This window comes from Panthera uncia (genome assembly GCF_023721935.1).
Source record: "Panthera uncia isolate 11264 chromosome A1 unlocalized genomic scaffold, Puncia_PCG_1.0 HiC_scaffold_17, whole genome shotgun sequence".
NCBI classification, from domain to species: Eukaryota; Metazoa; Chordata; class Mammalia; order Carnivora; family Felidae; genus Panthera; species Panthera uncia.
In genome coordinates, this window is record NW_026057577.1 from 32,614,710 (window position 1) to 32,634,371 (window position 19,662).

The window sequence follows — 19,662 nt, forward strand, 5'->3', positions numbered from 1 at the left end:
CTATTCACCAGTAATTGCCCTACTTATTGGATCAACTAGTCCTGTAGTTTCTAGCACAGAGTTAGTGTTTGGGCTTTTAGGTCTCTAAAGGCACTTTCATGCATCCTCTAAAATGCTATTTTCCAGATGCTTCCTGACCTCCAAGAGGAGGTCCAGAGTCTGTCACTCTCCAGGGGCCTCTTCCAAAAATAAAATATGAAATTCCTGGGGACTTGGGGTGGTTTAGATGGCTGTGGCATCTGTTAGAACTCTTGTCTGAAAAGAGAAGTTCATAATTTAAACTGGAAGCCCTCATGTGTTTTGTATCCTCTAAAGTAGTGATTCTTAAAGCGTGGTCCCTGGACCTAAAAGCATGAGTATTCCCTTAGAAATTGCTAGAATTGCAAATTCTTGGGCCCAACTCCACACCGAACTGAATCAGAACCTTAGCTTTGCTCTTCTGGGGCCCAGAAATCCCTGTTGTAACAAACTTACCAGGTCATTCTATGGCACGTTGAAGTGTGAGAGCCACGGTTCTCTAAAGCAAAGGTTCTTCACGTCTTTGGGAGTCTTTGGCTTGAGAATCTGATGAAAGTTTGTGATCCTTTCACCTGCTTCACAGACCCCCTGAGGCCAAGTTAAGAATCTCTGCTCTGCAACTTAGAGCTTGTCCATCCCTCTCTGGCTTCCACCCTCTCAACACCACCTCCAGAAGGGGTGGCCACATCTCTCCTATTTGTTCTTTCATCTGTGTACTGTTGGTTGTCGCCCAGGGTGCACAGGGAGAAGAGCGTACTCCATGTATGTGCTGCAACTGTAACCCACGGCCTCCAGGCAAAACCCAAATGTTCAGGCATGGGCCAGCAGCCCAGGAGCCTGGGACCAAACAGAAAAGTGATTCTTCTACAGCTGGAAGCTCCGTGACAGAACAGAACCGCTAAAAACTGCTGAACTTCTATGACAGTCCTGGCTGGAGCTTGCTAGTTGCAGGTAGATTTCTGTCAATGGCCAGTCCCGGCTCTACCTGTTGTCCCTGGTTTGGATGACAAATTATGTGGTCGCCCATTTTCTCACCTAACTGCCTCCTCGCCAGTCTCCTTACTGCTATTCTTTCCCCCTGCAGTCCATTCTCCACACAGCAGCCCACTTGTAAATACGATGTCGAGGCCCTTATGAGCTGGCCCCTGCCTAACTGTCCAGCTTTCTGTCCTTTCTTCTACCTCTTGTTCACTTCTCTTAAGCCATAGGGTCATCTCCTTGCATCTTGAATGTGTGGAGCCGATTGCCACCTAAAGGTCTTTGGCTTTGCTCTTCCTTCCACCTGGAATGTACTTCCCTCCAGATCTCCACACAGCTGTCCCTTCTCCTAATAGGCCTCAGCTTGTACATTCTTGCTTCAAGGAGGCTGGCTCTGACAACCCAAACTGAAATGGCCCCTCCAATCACTCTCCCTCACTGCTCTCTTTCACTTGTCTTCCTAGTGCCTATCATTGTCCAAGATTGTCTTTATTGTCTTTTTCTGTCAATGGGCTAATGCCATGAGGGCAGGACTCACTGAGGCATCCCCAGTGTCCAGATGAGGCTGGCATACGGCAGACACTAAACATATGTTAGCTAAATGACTGGACTCCAGCAAATCCAGGCCATTTCTGAAAGTCAGCTGTGTCTCTGGGGCTAACTTCCTCATCCACTTTGGATGCAAGTATTGTCCCCCTGTTTTATCTTGCAGCTGGCCCAGGTGACTTAGGCGCCCTAAATAGGAGATGATTTTCTCTGCCTATTGCCAACTTAGCATCCTTAGCATCCTGTGCCTCCCACCTCTGTATGGGCCTCAGTATCTCCTCTCCCTAGCTCTTTCATCTCTAGGTGAGGCTCTGGGGAAAAGACAGTAACTGTGAACTCAACAGATAGCTTAATGCCCTCTCTGCCCTCAAACGCTTCCCAAAGCATCATTAGTTGGGGCTCTAGCCATTCAGCATGAATTTGGGGGCCCCTTGGCCACTAAGCATATGAATGGCTTTTCACTTGATAAACTGGGCACTTAATCTCCCTGGAATCTACTAATTGAGGAAAGGGAGGAGACTAGCCATCTGAGAAGTGATGTGCCCTGTTTCTAAATGCTGAGGGGTAGGAGCTATCTAGAAAATTATGGCTTCCATAGAGCACCAATATCATTGGTGACATTTCACTGAATCCTGACTCTTCTACTCTCTGTTACTTGGCCCTCTCCCCCCCCCCCACAATCTTTCACATGGTTGTGGTGACAGTCATACCCCCTCCCCCTAAAAACTCTGCAGGGAAGAAGCAGAAGAGAGCCTTCCTTCTTGATTCTAAACCTGAGGAGGAAATGGGGCTCCTGAGCTCAGCTGAGTTTAAAATAAATTTAGGCTCCAGGCTATGGAGTTATACAGTCATAGCAAAGTCTTACAGAAATAGGAGAAAGAATTTGAGGGTTTCTAGCCAGTTCTCCATAAAGTGGATCCTTGGAGAACCAGGCTGCTGCATGGTGGGCAGAGGGTGGGGAATGGGAAGCAAGGACTTGGAGACCAGGCTGTCACTCTGGAGGATTTCCAAGGCTTTTGTGTGAGTCCTGGTCTTTGGGGAAGGAGCCTAGCGTGGGGGTTAAAAGTATCAGGTGTGAAATCAGGCCTAGGTGCAAATCTAGGCTCTGTCACTCACTAGCTCTGTGCCTTAAGCAATTCTGCCTAACCTCTCCTAGTCTCAATTTCCTCATCTGTAAATGGGATAATAGTGCCTACCTCATTTGATTGTTGGGAAGATTAAGTGAAACAATTTATGTCAAGAGCTTATAGCACAGCTCTTGCCACAGTAATGTTCAAGAAGTGCTATCCTTATCCTTATCCTTATTGTCATTGTATTGTTGTGGTTGTTATTGGAAAAAGGGAGAAAAATGTGGAACTTGAACACTCAGTAGGAGCACTGCCTCCAGCAGCCTCTGCATTCTAGGTAGAGGAACCATGAGAAGAGCAGATGCCTCTAGAATAAATAGCTAGTCTGCATTCAGCTAAAGGGAGGGGAACCCGTTCTGACCCCTTCCCGTTTCAGCCTAGGTACAGGCCTACCCTCATTCATACCTTTCTTTCTCCTGCCAGTCCAAGGAGGATCACTCTGTGGCTCTCTCTTCACAGACCTCGTTTTATACTGGACCAGATTTATTTTGGTCTTTTATTGAGTGTCTCTGTTCTAGACCTGGGGTGTCTGAGGTTTTGTGGTGGTGGTGGATTAGAGTGCTTTTTTAAAAAACAAAATGTGGTCTCTGTCTAGAGACTCTGCTTCCTTCTGGCTACAGGCAACAGCAGAGACTCTGCCATCTGCCAAGGGTGTGGGATGACTAGAGGTCAATGCTGAATATTAATTCACCTGTTGGACATATAAGATAGCAGTTAATCAGCCCTGGGAAACAGCTCTTGCGTAAGAAAAGGAGTGATTTGCCTTTGGCAGAAATTCTTAAGCTGGTGTTTTGGGGGGGTCTGTAAAGCTGAAGTTTTTATACAAAATTTTACCTGTATGTGCAATGTACATTTTTCCAAGAAGAGGATCCATAGTTTTCTTCAAAACTCTCAAGGGAAGTCACAGTTCAAATAGGTTCAGAATCACTGGTCCTGATCTGAGAATGGAAATAGAAGCCTCCTCTAGGGGTCTCTAAGAAGCTTCTTCCCTCAGCCTGGCTGATTGACAGGACTGTTAGTGAAAAGGGTGTGGAAGGGCTGCTTAGGCTTTGAGGAAAGAGAGCTACCCTGCATATTGGACCTGTGTTGGGTGGTTGGAGCCTGCTATATCCATTCAGGAAGTTGGGGGTTTTGAGATAGCTAAATAACCCCTCTTTTCCCTGAAGTGTGGTTACGATATTATAAGGCCCTCTAAACTGCCATATTTTATGCCACATAGGGTTCTGATCTGGTGTCCTCTCAGAAGTAGGAGGCAGGGTTGGGTGCTTCTTGAGGTATGTTTTGGTGGTCACGTCACGGTGGTGGGGGAGGTGGGAATTTCATTATGTTGCCCTCACTTGAAAGTCCGGAGGAACATAGTTGGTAGTCAGCCATAATTTGTGCATTGATATAGAGTTGTTTCCTTTCCTTTTGAAGACATTAAATCTAAGACCCATGGTCTATTTCTTAACTTCCTGGAAACCAGTGGCTTCTCCTGACCCCTGTGGCATCTTTTCTTGAGGGGTCAGGTGCCTTGGTTGTACTTCCAGTTGTGTTTATTTACTCCTTACTCTTCACCCTACAAATCCTGAACATTTCTGAAAGCCTACTTGGGGCTTTGATTATTTGATGCTTCTTGTAATATGATTCCATCATTGAGCCTATGCCCCAATTCTAGGCAGTCCTGATTCTGTCTCGTACTTTTTCTCAATACCCATCATTCCTTGTTGCAGTTTCTTGTTCATGTTAGAAAATGGCATCTGCCTCCCTGCTGAGACTTTTATCCCTCCTCTCAAACCTCAGGTCCATGTCCTCAACCCAGCTTACTGGGTGGCATCAGAATGCAGTAGAGGTTTCCTAACACTTGACTGTCCTCTTACCTAAATCAGGCAAACATGCTCTGAGCTCAGAGTCAGCTCACAAGTGGGCAGTACAGACTGAGAGTGGCTGAGCACAGTGGTTCCCAGGGCTCTTCCAAGAGTAGAGCCTGATCCTCATAGAGTGAATTGTCTGAAGAAGGCTCCATGGGACAAGAGTTTCACTTTGTTTTGAGGGCTTTGTTCTCCAAACGTGAAATAGTCAAGTCTCCACGACACAGGCCTCTGACTTGGGGCCATCAGACCATGCAAGGCCACCCAGCTCATCCAAGGACATAGGCACATCCATCATCGCTGCCACTGGGGGTCTGGGCAAGGGCCATCATCCCAAGACTGCCCTGATCCCCACAGAACTGAGGCATCTCATGGAAGTGATTAAAGCCCACACAAGGTGACATTTTCTCAGCATGCTCTTCCAAAAGTCTCTGTGCGGGGGAAATGAGGTCTTGGGAGGAGCTGCCTGAGCCACATCCACTTTGTGAAAGATGAGCCTAAGGACTGAGAACGTGACGTCTGCCAGAGAGGCAGCCTTGTTCCTGTTCCTCACCCAGGGCCTCCTATCTTGCTTCACCACCTCCTCTCCTGTACCCTGCTCCCCTTCACCCATTCATTTTGACTGGCTCCTAGTAACTATGATTTGAATTATCTCTTGATTATAGGGCTCTGAGGATGATGGACAGTGGGGAGTGGCCATCCTCTGGTGTTTATTGGCTTCTTCCTGAACCCTGACTTCTGAGAAGGAATTGTGAGGGGAAAGACAAGGCCATCTGGTCTCTCAGTCTGCTCCTGGTCAGATCAAGCCACCCCTCAGTCCAGGCCAACCTTAATGGTTCCTTGGGTGATACAGAGGCTTTTTATTCTGATCAAATGTATCAGTCTTCTCCTTTATGCCTTGGTATTTATGGTCTTTAAATAAGGTTTCCCTATCCTTAGATAATAAACATATTCTCCCATATTTTCTTGTATTTCTCTTATAGTTATCTTTCTGTGTTAGTTCTTTAATCCATCTGGAATTTGTTTTCATACATGATGTGCATTAGGAATCTAGATTTTTTTTTCCAGAGGGTCACATGTTGTCCAGAATCATTCTATAGGCTATCCTCTCCCCAGTGACTTGAAATACCACTCATCATATTTAAAATTCCCATAAGTACATGTGACTGTCTCTGGATTTTCTATTCCACTGCATTGAACTTTTTCATGTTCTTTGGACCAGTACCACACCATTTCACTTGTAGTTTTTCAGTATGTTTTGATACAATGTATTTTCCTCCTCTGTTTTTCCCACCCAAATTGTTTTATTATTCTTACATATTTTATCCTTCTGGATGTACTTTCCAATCAGCTTGCCCAGTTTCATTTAACAAGTGCTATTAGGATTTTGATTGGAATTTTATCTTATGTAAATCAAGCTGGAGAGAGTTGATCTCTTTACAGTATTGAGTCTTCTCATCCAGAGACAGAATGTCTCAGCTATGTTCTGAAAGGCCTCTGGGGGAGACATTCTCTCTTCTGCTGACTCCTGCAATCCCCTCAGCAGCCCTTGGCTGATGCCTCCTGCCACCAGATCCTCCTATTGCCATGTCCTATGATTCTAGCTTATTCATTCCCTCTTCCCACTCAGATATGGGTGAAGCACTTGAGCATTTGCTTTTGCGCAGGCATTCCAAGCTTTATCTTTCCAAGACTCCAAAGAGCTCCAGGGGGATTGTCCTATCTCCTTTGTTCCCTGCCTTTACATCCCGTTCCCAGTATCTCCCTTCTCATCTCGCTCCCTCAGGAATTGCAGTGTTTCTTATCTAGACTAGGACAGCTTGATGTTTCCTTTGGTCGGACTTCCCTGGGAATCTGGTTGGCCTGAAACACAAGCCCTCATTCTGATCTCTCTTTTCATATTATTCCACGTCATTTCTAAGCTTTGTCCCAACAAGATGGACAGAAAGAAGAACTCACAGGGTATTTAAGGGAATAGTAGTAGTATTAGTGAGTCTATGCCAACTACCCACACTAAAGGCAAGAGTTTATTACCACTGATTTGCCAAAAGGTACCAACTCATGGCTCTGCACACGAGCCTGGCCTCCACAGAGCATCTAGGAATTCGTAGCCATTTTTGATCCCTGATTTCTGTCATGTGCACCAGCTTCAGGAGGCAGGCTGCTGCTACATCAGGCTGACTGGCAAAGGGCTAGGGGTGAAGCAAGAAGGTCCTTCTGCTCAAAACCCTTCCAGGGACAGCAGTATTCAGCAACTTTGTTGCTACCATTAAAGCCAAAGGAGCCAGAACTAAAGTTGTGTGGGTTCTCAGGCCAGGCACGGTGGCCAGGAAGTAGGAAAACAGGAGCCTAACATGGGGTCCAGGTCCCTGCCTCACCCCCAGAAGTGCTTTCAGGAAATGTACAATAGCAACACAAAGACATAGGCAGTTTTTCCAAAGTGTCTGCATGCATACTCGGTACCCGGAAAGTCCACAGGGCCCCGACACCCAGACATACTTTGTCCAGCCATGTTCTTCTCCTATTACTACGTCCACTTGGCTCTTTCTGCATCACGTCCTCTTGCTTCCAGGCTCCCGTGGGGTCAGGTCAGCACGAGTTACCACTAAAATATCACCTGTGGCCTTGACAAATCTTTACCTGCTACTTAGCGCGGGGATAAGATTTCAGGGTAAGGACTGCAGAATTTGTTACAGGGATTGGAAGGTTATTCTAACATAAGTCCATTACAGAAAGTGATTCCTAGACATTTGTGTCTCAAAGGACAGAATGAGCCACTCCAGCATAGTGAACCAATTTCAGGGACAGAAAATCTGCCACCAGTGGCTGGAGAAAGTTCTGGTAACACAAACAGAGCTACAGTGTCTGATTCCTTGAGATCTTTCTTTCAAATACGATATGCTGCAAAGATTTTTCCCTAGCAATTCCCCACCCTACCCCCCATGTTGCTTAAGGCCCAGCCAGCCACCCAGTTTTACATGTCTAAATCTAAAATCAAAGTCCTAGGCAGGGAGAGAGAGGGATTGTCACAAGTAATTGCAACATCCCACAAGAATTTGTTTGGAGTTAAAAGGAGCCAAACCTGGGCCTTCTCCAAAGCTTACAAGTCTGAGCTTTTTGAGAACCACATTTGATCTCTTCCAGTGCATTGAATGTAAATGTTTGTCTTGCATCTGCTTGGCAGATCTAGGGGACCCTGTAGAACTCCTGTGACCCACCAAGGTGACAGGTGTGGCTCTCCCTAGTACAGGACAGTGTGGGGATCTGCTTGCTATGAACCACAGGCCCCCAGAGTTGGTCTTAACCTTCTGAGCCATGCTAGCGGTGGGAACATGAGCCCAGGGGAGGAGGAGGGACACAAGTTGTGAGGGGCAAGGGCTCCCAGGTGGCTGCAGGGAGGGACTTGGAGGGGAGGGGAGCGGGCACACTGTTACATCCTTTCTCAGCAACTCACACACTCACTGTGCCCTTGCCCCTGCCCCTACATTTTCTCATTTTATTCTTACCTGTTCACTTCATGACATTGTTTTGAGATGATGTTCTTTTTCCATATAAAGAATAGTCACCTTCAAAGTGAAAGCTTAAGGCTCAAATACAGTAGCTACCCTGACTATATCTCAAGACAGCCCAGCATTATTGGAGGATATAGTTGGCTATTATGAACCATATACAATCATCATCATCATCATCATCATCATCATCAGTTACCACTTACTGAGCCCTTACTTTGTGCACAGCTCCCCCTTGTGAGGTTGACATTGCTATTCCCCTATTTGACAGAGTAGAGGCCAGGCCTGGTGAGGTTAAGTCAGAGTGGGAGCTGGGCCTCCAGAGAACCTGGGACATTGCCATGGCTCATTTTCTTTAGGAAGGAGCAAAAGGAAGCAGAGCCCAGTGAGGCGCCTGGCAGCCCCACCAGTTGGAAACTGCCAGGTGCTATTGGAAGGGCCTTTCATGGCATGTGTTTCCTGGGCCCCAGGTCTCCCACAGCTTACCCAGGACCATTGGGATGTGAAGCCTCAGAGATGGAGATGGAATGGGAGAAGAGGGAGAAGGCCGGGCAGTTCTGTCTTGGTTCCCTAGAAAACGCTCATATCCTCCTGGGCATGCAGGACCCTGTGGGCATGTAGCTCTGCCTTCCTCCTCCCATCTCTCCGGGACACCAGGGGGTGAGGCTTTTTCTGAGAAGTGGGTTTAACATTCCTCATTCCCACCACTCTGGCCCTAGCTTTAAAGAACGCAAAGAGAGCCAGAGTAGGCCAACGTAGATTTCTACTTTAAGGCCAAACTGTCCCTCAGCCCAATTTCTTTCCAGCACAGCCTAATATCTCTTTGTCCCCTTTGCTGATTTACATGGTAGGTTTATTTAATTAGCCAGAGATGAGTCAAAGTGCAGTTGTCCTCAGAGTTAATTAATATTTACTGAGCCACCCCACAGTGAGTGACGCCAAGACTGGACTGTGTCCTCTGTATCAGCTTAGGGAACAGACTTCAACCTCTTGTACCTGGCTGGGATTGGGACCCGGAACCAAAGAGTAGGGATGAGGGATCTCTGAGCTAAGAGGAACAAATGAGGTTATGCACTAACATGCCTGCCATAGTGTGGGGCACATAGTAAGGACTTAGAAATTGATAGCTGTGCTTGCAAATTTTATTTTTATTTATTTATTTTTTTAATTTTTAACCTTTATTTATTTTTGAGACAGGGAGAGACAGAGCATGAATGGGGGAGGGTCAGAGAGAGGGAGATACAGAATCTGAAACAGGCTCCAGGCTCCGAGCTGTCAGCACAGAGCCCGACGCGGGGCTCGAACTCACGGACCGCGAGATCATGACCTGAGCCGAAGTCGGACGCCCAACCGACTGAGCCACCCAGGCGCCCCTGTGCTTGCAAATTTTAAAAAGGAGTGGCAGGGAAAGGTGGCTGAGAGACTATGTTCCCCCTATGGGACATATTCCAAGGGCAGGGGGTAATGGCAGCAGATGTGACGGGATACAGATGCTCAGGTGCACTCAGATAAGCATCATGTATGAAGAAATCAGGCATACTTCTCCCTATGAAAATAGGCCCCTGCTAGAAGAGAGAGAAAGTGGAGAGTAGCTAACCCTGAAGGAATTCATGCAGAGCATGAGTAAATGGAAGCTCTCTTTTAGCTGTGATTGGACTGCAAAGGGAAAGACACCTGGGCAAGGGGGCACTGGCCTATGTGGTCCCTGCTAGGCCTGAACCCTTCCGCTTCTCCAGAGAGCCCTTTGTGCACACACCAGAACTCTACCCCACTCTTAGAAGACTTTTGACCCTTCCAAATGGTGCTTCCTTTGGCCCTCTCCTGCGGAGTGCTGTGACAAAGCACTCACTGTGGCAGAATTTGGTGACAGTGCTTGTCCTCTCCCTCTGCCTCCTCTTGGGCTGCCATGTCGGAGGATCATATACAGCCTGCCCCGGCTGACTCTTGGGTTGCAGGGGAGTCCCATTCCCCAAAGCCATCTTTGCAGTTACCAGCTCTAGACAGCCAGCTCCTGACTCTCCTGGCTGTCTACCCCCATCTTCCTCGGGGAAGTGCCAACATAGCCAGTGCCTGTGTTTCTGGGCTCTTCAGTCTCTGTCTGCTAGGCTTGCCCTCATGGCCCCAGCAGAGCCTGTTCCAGAGTCAGGTTGAAAGGTCACCATGAAACAGCCCAGCCCCAGGCATGGATTGGCCTCTTTGGAAGCCAAGGCCAAGTGGGAAGTCATGCTGCTGAGACAGGACCCAGCGGTCTGTCTGTCTCCAGCTCCCAGATAGATGGCTTTCTAAGTCAAAAATGAGGCAAGATCCCAGCAGCCGTAAGACTTGGACAAATTTGGGCAGGAGGGCTGAATCAGGCCTCCTGTTTCATTCTGGTTTCATTCTGGGTTTGCCACAAAAAGGTCTTTCCAATTACCTAAGATAAATTCGATAAGGAGAAGGGAATGGGCAAGGGGGAAGAAACACCACAGCCAGATTATCAATTATAGGCAGCTCTAGTAGGTTTGAGGTTCTGAGGCCCCTGCGCCCCCTGCTGGTCCCTCACACAGCCTACTGCCCTTGGGCTTCCTCTTCCCCAGGAGGCAGCCTGGCGCTTCTCGCAGAGCTGCTTCACTGGCCCCTTCCCCTCACTCTTTTTAATCTTTTCCCCTTAGGACCTTGCCGCCAGCATCTGTTCTCTCTCTCTTCCATAACCTGGGTTTCCTCCTTCCTGGCAAAAACCTCTACATCTAACCCAAGCGTTTCTTTTTTTCTTTTTTTTTTTTTTTTTTTTTGGTAGTGTATGACCCAACCACCTTGCTTTCCCACCAGCACACATGCCCCTCAGAACCGTGCAAGGGGCATCCTTCCTTAGACAGCATATCAGAGCAAGACTCTGCTGCTGCTCCCCAGAGGGGTTTCCAGTTTCCAGCTCTTCCTTCTCCCTCTGTCTTTCCCACTGCAGAAGCCAGCCTTTACCAGGGCCTCTAGGATTGACCACCCTAACTCTCCTACCACCAGCCCTCCACTCCAGATTGGACCAGGAATATCTATCCTCTCTACCACCTTCCCTCTCCTTCCAAATAACTGTCCACTGGGAAAATTTTAATGGCTCCAGTGTTCATACTCCAGCCGGCTCTCACCATGCTCTCCCCCTGGAGCTCCTGCTGCCGGGCCACTTCTGTGCCAATAGTCTCCTGAGTGTGTTTGTCCTCTGAGATTGGAAGTACCTAGAGGGCAAGAGGACTTTTATCTCCTACAAAACCTAAGGGCAGTGCTAGGCTCCCAGTGGGCACCAGGTTGAATGCTGATCTTCTGATAACCTCCTAGCCCTGCCTCAGAGCTCTCCGCCTGCCCTAAGGTCTGGGTGTGGCAGGTCCGAGTGTGGCTAGGTCTGCCAAGGTTACCTTTGTCAGATCACTGCAGAAAAGAGGGGAGATACGGGGACCTTTCCCAGAATGGATGAGAATGGGAGGGTGGCTTTTATTTCCAGAGAGATTGGGTGAGGGGAGGGAGGACCAGTACGGGATGAGATCCCTGGGTGTCCGTCATCATGCTAGTGGAGAAGCCCACGCGGGATATGGAGGACTTGGTTCCAGGGGAAGTCCCAAACCTCATAGATGCCGCGTTCCATCGTTCCTCCATTCCTCCAAGGGCGGCCTGCCTCCGGGTTTGCAGTCCCGGGACGGATTGATTCTTACGGGACCTCGGGCGGCGCCCAGTGCTGCTGTGGACAGCTCATTCCGCGGCGGTGGCGGCGGCGCCGCCCCGCGAGTCCCCGGCGCCGCCAGGGGGCGAATAAGGTGCCCGGCCACCCTTGGGACGCCCGGGGCGCGCGGGCGCTACGCTCAGAGAGGCCCGGCCGGGGAAGATGCGCCCGCCAGGACCGCCTCTTGCTCCCGCTGCTGTCGCAGCCCGGCCGGGCCGCTAACTGTAGCCCCGCCCTCAGGCCGGCTCCGGTTTCTCCAGGTGCCCCAGGGCTGGGCTGGGCGCAGCTGCCGGGCGCCGCACAGGTGGCGGGGCCGCCAGCGCACCCGGCTCAGCGCGCGTGGGGCTTTTCCCGGCCGACTCCCCGCGTTCCTTTCCCGCCCCTCCGCCGGCCTCTTGGCAGCCCAGGCTCTGCTCTCACGGCTGCCCCGATTGCGGGGCCGGTGACTGAGTAGGCCGCACCCTGGGCGCAGCAAATGGAGGACGCTGGCTTTTAAGGATGGGGCGAGGGAGGACGTAGCTCGGTTCCCCACCTTCTCCCCACTCCCCCGAATCGGCCGCGGGCGGTGCGCGGGCTGGTCTCTGCTGCGCTCGGGGCGGCGCGGGGGCTCCGGTCGGCCGAGTGCTTGAGACCCGCCGGCGCGCACGCTCTGCGCCTGCACCTGTTGGAGCGGGCCTCTACCGACTCGGACCTCAGCCGGCCTCCGAGATACACGCCACCCCGGCTGCGGTCCGTCTCCTATCGAAGCGGCCGTGTTTGGCTTTAGGAAAACAAAACCAAAAAAGTGGGTTTACATTTGCACACGTCGACTCTGCTCTGGGTCAGCTAGTGGTGAGGACCGTATTTTAAATCTGTGGCCTGCAGCCTAAGACCTGGGCGGCTCAGGAAGGATACCTCCCTAGCCCCCACCCCTGACCTTGGCATTTCTGGGGATCTTTCATCTTTTTTTTCCCTAAAGGTTTTACTTTTAAGTAATCTCTACACCCAAAATGGGGCTCTAACTCACTCTTGATCTTGAGAGATCAAGAGTCACTCTCTCCCCCGACTGAACCAGCCAGGCATCCCTGGATGATAAGCTGTTTGCATAGAAAAAGAGTGCATCATTCTTTGGGACCCAAGTCAGCCTTTATCAAAAATGTCCCTGCCCAACTTGATAGTTGTCTGTGTGTGTGTGTGTGTGTGTGTGTGCGCGCGCGCGCGCGCGCGCGCGCGCGCGTGTAATCCTTTCTGTGTCCACTCACTAGCCTGCATCCGTTCTGGGTAAATATTTCTGTCATTGAATAAAAGAAAGTCAAGTTTATGGTTCATTTCAAAAGGAGTCTTTGAAACAGCACTCTCTCTAGTTGCCTGATAGTCACCCACATTTTGGTTGGGTTTGGTTAGATTTGGGGGTTTTTGCAACCCTCAAAGTAAGGAATAAGTGTTAAATGAGGTCTCAATCTGCTCATAAGCTCTAGTTTCAAATCCTACCATTTAGCACAGGTTTCCACAGTATGACTGCCAGGGCGGACATGTGTCAGTCCTTATTCTAATTCATGATGGTCAGATAGATGCTCAGACAAACCTTTGGGGAGAGGTTCCCAAGTGAGCACACCGGTTTGTAAGCTAGGAGGGGTGATCACTAAATGACCTAAGTTGCTTTTAAGCTCTGAGATGTGGGGTTGAGGTGCAAACTCCAAAATCTGTTTAGTATCCAGGATTTGGGTCCCAGGAGACTCACATCCTCCTCCTCAGTTTATCTGGACTTGGAAGGTGGGCTCAGAAATCAGAAAGCCTGAGTGATTCTGTGGCCCTGAGGAAGCCTTGCCTCCCAGGACACAGTGCTCATGCTCTGCTGACAATGCAGGGCGTCTGCCGCAAGTCTGGCACAGGATCCCACCCGTGGCTCCTCTGTCCAGTTCCCCATGTGTGTCTGAGACTTCCTGGCTCTGTGAAGGCAAGGAATGGCCTGAAGTCCAGAGCCTCATATGACCATGAGACCCTCACGTCTGAAGAGTGGCACTTGTGGGAGCCCTGGCTCCAAGTCCCCAACCTCAGGAGGCTCTGGAGTAGTATCAGGTGAACAGTCTGCATGGCCACAACCTCTGGTCCTGGCCCAGATACCGACTGTGCTGCTACCCAAGCTCTTCTTGGAGCTTTCCCAGAAGTGAGTGCTATTCACATGTGGCTCCCTTAGGGCTTCCCCACTTACCCGAATGCAACAACCTGCCTGGAAGATCACCCCTAGTTCAGCCCACCCAAGGCTCTCCTCCTATGTGCTTCTAGAGTCAGCACTACCCTCCCCTTCTCAGCCCTGCTGGGGAGCCCTTTGTAACCAGGAGAGCTACCTAGAGGAGAGAGCCTTGTTCTCCCTGCCTCACAGATGACAAGGGATAAAGATATGAGTCTCGGGGAGCTTGGGTGGCTCAGTCAGTTAAGCCACTGACTTCCACTCAGGTCATGATCTCACGGCTTGCAAGTCAAGCTCTATGCTGACAGCTCAGAGCCTGGAGCCTGCTCCGGATTCTGTGTCTCCCTCTCTCTCTGTCCCTCCCCCACTCACACTCTGTCTCTCTCTCTCCAAAATAAACAAATATTAAAAAAAAATTTTAATAAAAAAAAAAAGGTATGAGTCTCACTAACACACCTGCAAAGGCTCCTCTTGCCTCACTTTCACTCCCGGTGAATTTTCCATCCCACACGATTTAGCGGGTACCTACTTTGTGCCAGGCACCATGCCCGGGGCAGGGATATAAAAATACACAAGAAGTGGTCCATGCCCTCAGAGAGCTCGTGGTGTCTAATGGAGGAATTTATTCTTTAATTCATTCATTTACCAAATGTGTATTAAGCACCAACTATGTGCCAGGCCCTGTGGCAAGTACTAGGGAGACAGGGAAGAAGAAAAGCTAACTCCAGCCATCTTCATAGTACCACCTCATAGACTCATGGTCCATAGGGGAGACAGACTTAGGGGAAAGAATTATATGCCATGATAAAGAGAATCACAGGATCCTTTAAGCATGTGTAAACAGGGTAGGGAGAGAGTCCGAGTGGGAGGGGCAGAAGGAGGGAGCAGACTGGAATCTGGTATGGTGCTTACCTTCCTCCTGAAACATGCTCCTCCAGAATGCTCCTTCCTAGACCCTGTCCCCCACCTCCACACCCAAAAAATCTGCCAGGGCCTCCACATGGCTCTGTCTCTGAGGATGCCAGGCACCTTTCCTTGGTGCCTGTTAAGTGGTGCCAGGAGGCTGCAGTGTCCCACATGGCCACTGACTCAAGTTTCCAGGCCAGTAGAGGGGTGGAGCTCAGGAGGCGGGGCCATAGAGGGGTGGAGCCTCAGGATGTGGGGCCACTATGGCCCCGCCTCCTGAGCTCCATCGGAAAAGCTGGACTGTGGCATTTAAAAAAAGAACCCCTAGGAGAGGAGCAGTGAAGTTGGGCACATTCATATTCACACTCCCTGCCACTCCACCGGCTCTCTGGCCACCTCATTATACAAGGGCTGGCCATGATAAGTCCCCACGCTCCATACCTCAGGAGAGGGGCAGCAAAGCCCCTGGCCTGGAACTCATCCAACAAAACAGCCATTCCAGACACCTGGACCCACCTGGCTTTGGCTCCTCTTCCACTCGGCATCCTGGCTTGCAGCTGGGTGGGACAGGCCACCCTGCTTCCAGGTAAGGACCGCATTGCCCAGACACCCAGGGGGCCTCCCTTGGGAACACCAGTACCGTGGCACAGAGGCAAGAGGCAGCCCCTCCATGGCCCGTCCCACCTTCAGACTGGCTCAGGGAAAGCTGAGGATCCCTCTGCTCCTTCCGCATGGCAGCAGGGAGTCCGATACCACCCATGGCTGGAGGCTGGGGGGCGGGGGAGCGCTGCTCACTGTGGGAGCTCGACTCCGGCCTCAGCTCAAGGAGCAACAGTGTGGCCAGGGCCACCAACTGATGTCCGTCCTTGGGGATAGCCTCTCTCTCATGCCTCCTTGGTGTCATCAGGAGAGCACTGCAGGGTGGCCTGCCTGGGAATGACAGCATCCCTCAGCTGAACGCAGGTGCCAGTGCCACTGCCACAGGTTAACCAGCAGCAGCCTTCAGTAGATGAGGTGGCCTGGATCCTCAGGCAGCCATGTCCTCTGCATTTTGCTTCAGGATGTGGGGCCACTGTGGAATGTAAAGATGGAATCTGCATCTTTACAGATGTGGATGATCCTGATGTGTATGTGTGGGAGGGTGCAGGTGTAACCCCCTGGGTGGCTCCCCTTTGTGAGGCCAAAGCCTGGGATCTAGGGGAAAGCTACATGGACCTGCTTTACTCCGTGGCTCAGGCTGTAAGGGAACTGGGTCTCTCAGCTTCCTCTCTGCTACAAAACAGCTGAATTTTGGTGCCCTTGAGACCCCAAGCACAGGGAAAAGGGCCGCTTCTGCTGCTGGTGTCACTGCCCATGAGTCACCTTTGTGGAGAGAAAAATTGAGAATTCTCATTGCAAAGCCAGGAGCATGGCGCTGAGCAAAGGTGTGACCATTGTTATCACTTTTCTGGCCAGGCATGCGTCACACCCCACTCTTGAGCAGCTGGCGTCCCCCATGGCCTCCAGGCCAGGGCTCTTGGCCCTTGAATGGCAGGGCTGCCCACTTGTCTGAGTTTCCCACATGCAGAAGATGGAACAAGACCTCCCTGAGCTTTTGAACATGGTAAGGACAATGGCACAACCACTAGGGCCTCCAGGCAAGGGGTAGGGGCAGAGAAGGAGCGCTGACCCTGCCTTAGAGCCTGGTGGGCCCTTTTCTCCTCTCAGTTCAGTTCACTGAGCTCCTTTGTAAGGTATTATAAATGTTCAAGAAATTCTGACTCTGTTAGGCTGGACAGTATTAAAGTATCCTGGAAACACAAATAATAATAGTAATACACCATTTATGATTCACTTGATATGTGCACTCTGAGCTCGATGAATTATGTGAATTTTATTATTCAGTCCTTACAACTTTTTAAGAGAGATGTGCTGTCATTGTCCCCATTTTATAATCTAGGAGACTGAGACTCTGAGGAATGAAGTCACTAGCCCAAGGTCACACACAGCCAGTTAGGATTAAAACTGACACCTGTCTGTCTCCAGGGTTTGTACCATCCATCCCTCCTACATATATCCCCTAGGGCCCTGAGCTGGTGGAGGGAGGAGCACTGGATAGAGGGTGGGTGCCATGCTGGCCTCCACCTTTGGTCAAGTTCATCCTGCCTCCACACAAATTGTTTTTCTGGTCTTGGGGCTAGTGGCCTGATGGTGGGCAGTGAGGCCTCCAGATATCATGGCAGGAAGGTGGCAGCTTGCCCATGTTTCCGGTGGCTGAGCTCCCCTGATGCCCAGGCTGACTCTGCCCTCCACCTTGGGCCTAGGTAGTGATTTCCCAAACCTTGGCACCTGGCAGGCAGGCAGCCATGAGATTGAGGACTCACCCACAAGATCAGAGGTGCCTTTGAAGCCCTAAGCCAAACACAAGTGGGCAGAGAGCCTGCCACAGAAGCCACTTGTTGGTCCCATGTGTCCAGGAGCTCCCCCTGGACACCACTGCCACGGGTCCCAGAGCTGCCCTGGCTTCTGCACTGTGGGAAGGCGTGGCCCTACAGAGGGGATAGGGTGGGGACAAGGGGGGAATAGGATACCCAACCAGCAACCAGAGGGTTCCCTCCCCTCTCCAGAGGACATCACAGACCTATGGGAAAGAGAGTCACCCCTTGTCTGGAGTAGCCAGGGGGAGGGAAGGGGCTCTTTCTGGGGATTATTACATGCAGTCCTTAAAGCGACACAAAGAAGGTGTCATAATTGCCCATCTTACAGAAGAGGAAACCCGGCTCAAGGTCCTTCAACTGGCATGTGGCCTTGTGGTTAACTTCTCTGCTGCACCACCTCCACAGCCCTTACTAGGTTATGACAAGGCTGGGGTTGAAGGAAAGAGAAAGGGGGTCTCAAATGCAGGACTTAGAGAAGAGACAGGAGTCACTTCCGCTCCCACCCCCCACATACACGATAAACTGTGAACTCCTAAAGCCATGAGTGAGATTGATCACCACTCACAGAGTCCAGGGGAGCACCTTCCCCCACGCAAGTCCTGTGTGTGCCCAGCAATGGCACCAGCCCTGTCCTCAGACAGGTGGCAGTAGTGAGAGGGGACAGATACGTTACAAGGCACCTACTCTGGAGATGCAGCATGAGTGCTAGGTGACGTGGAAGGCCAGCCAACCCAGCCTGGGAGAGGGAGAGGTCAGCAAGCTTCCTGGGGTTTGCCGGGGGGGGGAGGGAGGTGATCCTAAAGAAAAAGTAGGAATTAAATTAGAGAGACAAAAGTGATAACCAGTGGTAGAGGCATTATGCCTCTACCAGAGGTAGAGCATTATAAGCAGGGACCAGGAAGCCTAAGTCCTTTTGAGGCAGCTGAGAAATGGGGGTGAGGAGGTGGGGCAAGAGGCCAGAGGAGAGGGCTGTGGGTGGTCAGGCCAGAAATCACAGACCCTAAAGGCAGGGCTTGTGAGTTTCCAAGCCTGAGGAACCTGGAACAGCCAGACACCCTCCCACAGTCTCCCCGTGGACATCACTGTGAACCGGACCGGGAACATTCCAGCCTAATCAAAGCTCAGATCGGCAAGTTCCAGAGGCTCTATGCACTGAGGCCAAGGCCAATTTCCCCCCGGGAGTTTGCCTGCTCCTTGCCCAGCCAGGCTGGAGTGGGGGCTCCCAGGTCCTCTGAGATTCCTCCAGACCCTCAGAAGGTTGGAGGCCCGAGTTTTCCCTCTCCAGATTCTGGGGCAACTGGGTAGGGATGGAGGGGAGCGGGGTGGAAATGGAGTCAGAGGCCCCACCTGTATGTAGGAGGAGCTGGAAAATCCTGCCTGAGGAAGAGGACTTTGGAGCTATCAGGTTCTCAGGAGGCCCCTGCTCGGGCTGATATTTCTAGAAAGGGCCCAAAGGCAAGATTTCAGCCTCAACCTGAGTGCAAGCTAGCACTGCTGCCTTCCACCAGCCCAGCCCTGGCCTCCTCTCAGGGGAGACTGGAAGGGAGGACAGACACTAGGATATGGAAGCAACAGCCCCCAGCCCTGGAAATGGGGTGTTGTTTGGCCAACTGGACTGCAGACTCTGTTTTCAGTTAATAATTTTTATTTCATTGTTAAAGCTTCCATTCTTTAATTAACAGTATCATGCTTTTAAAAAAAAAAAAACAAGAAGACTTTATTTTTTTTAGGTAATCTCTACACTCAACGTGGGGCTTGAACTCACAACCCTGAGATCAAGAGTCACATGCTCTACTGACTGGGCCAGCCAGGCACCCCAACAGTGTCATGCTTTTGAGGGCAGCACTTTTCCTAGGAGGGTGGCAGGGTATAGGGACAGGTATCTTAAGTACACTACCTAATGTCACCAATTTCTGCCTGAGATTAAAAAGACAGAGATGCCCCCTTCCTTCCCTCTTTATACATTGGAGAACCTCCTCTATCTCCTCACCCCTCCCTCAGCTCACACCTTCTCCCCTCTCTCTCCCTGGCTCCCGGAACTGGTCTGTGGCATTGGCAAAAGTTAAATACAGAGAATCAGTGAGAAGGAAGACAGATTAGGCTCCCTCAGGAGAAGGGGTCCCCATCTCACCTCACAGGTTGGCCAGGTAAGTAGGGGTGGGATGCTGGGGGTGAGCTTGGGGTGGGTGACTCCCCTTTCCAGAACCTCTGAGCTTTCTGTAACAGGCCCAAGGACCTGGTGTCATCAGCCGACTGCGCAGGGAGGGAACCTCCCCTTGCTGACCTGGCTGACCCCCATCTGGAGGCTGGCCAAACTCTGCAACTCAGTGTGGCCTTGTCTCAGAGCCGTCATCAATGACAGTACCAGCAGCCACAGCAGAGAAGATTGTGTACTGAGGGCTTGCTTGGTGTCTGCACGATGCTTGCGCATTCTTCATTGGTTGTCTTTTTAAATC